Consider the following 985-nt stretch of genomic DNA (forward strand, 5'->3'; position numbering starts at 1 on the left):
AAAAATAACAACACTTTGTCAGGACCATGAGGCGATCATTCCTACCAACTTTCAGTTCAATCGGTCCAGCAGAACTTGACTTTAAGTTTGAAATGTAAAATGTTAACGGACGACGGACGACGACGGACGAAAACGGATAGCAATAGGTCACTTGAGCTAAAAGCTCAGGTAACCTAAAAACAAGTTCTAGTAGGCCGATCTAACTGAAACTCGATCTAGGAATGATCAGTTCATGGTCCTGACAAACTTAAGTTAACGTTATACTTAACTATTTTTACTCAAATTGGTACATATTTCAACAACAAAAATAAATACTGTAGGACTCAGGTGACCGTTAAGGCCCATATGCATGGGCCTCTTGTTGTTTCACTATATCACCAAGACCCTGGCAATTGGCAGATAATATTGTTACACCGTCCATGTGTGTTTTAAAATCACAATAGTCGTTGGTTTGCAACATGGGAGAACCCTAGGAATGGGGTCGGACATACATAAAACATATTAAGACATACAGAAAATATAATTTTGAGAGATAATGGAACTAAAACCCACTAATTGATACGTTTCATTCACTCTGCCAGCGCCATATTTAACATTATTCAATATTAAACTATAACCTATCTTCCATTTCCATTTGGATATTTTGAAATATTCCAAGAAGTATTACATTTAACTAATATACAAGAGGCTCAATGGGCCTGCATCGCTCACCTGATATAAAACTCACACTTGTAACCTTAAAAGTGATCTAAAATAAAGCTACAGGCAAAATATCAGTATTTATGATTAAAATTCGTTCAAAAGACCCTGTTATTTTTTTTAAAATATTTTACCCCTGTGATTGAAAGTCGAACAAAGTCATTATGTTGAACACATTGCAAGTTGCATCCGTTGCATCCTGAGATGAAAGGCTATACAAAGTATAAACATCCTGGGACCCATGGTTATTCATAAGAGGTTGTTTAAAGATTGTAAACAAATTTGA

This window comes from Mizuhopecten yessoensis, unplaced genomic scaffold, assembly GCF_002113885.1.
Source record: "Mizuhopecten yessoensis strain PY_sf001 unplaced genomic scaffold, ASM211388v2 scaffold7615, whole genome shotgun sequence".
Lineage (NCBI taxonomy): Eukaryota > Metazoa > Mollusca > Bivalvia > Pectinida > Pectinidae > Mizuhopecten > Mizuhopecten yessoensis.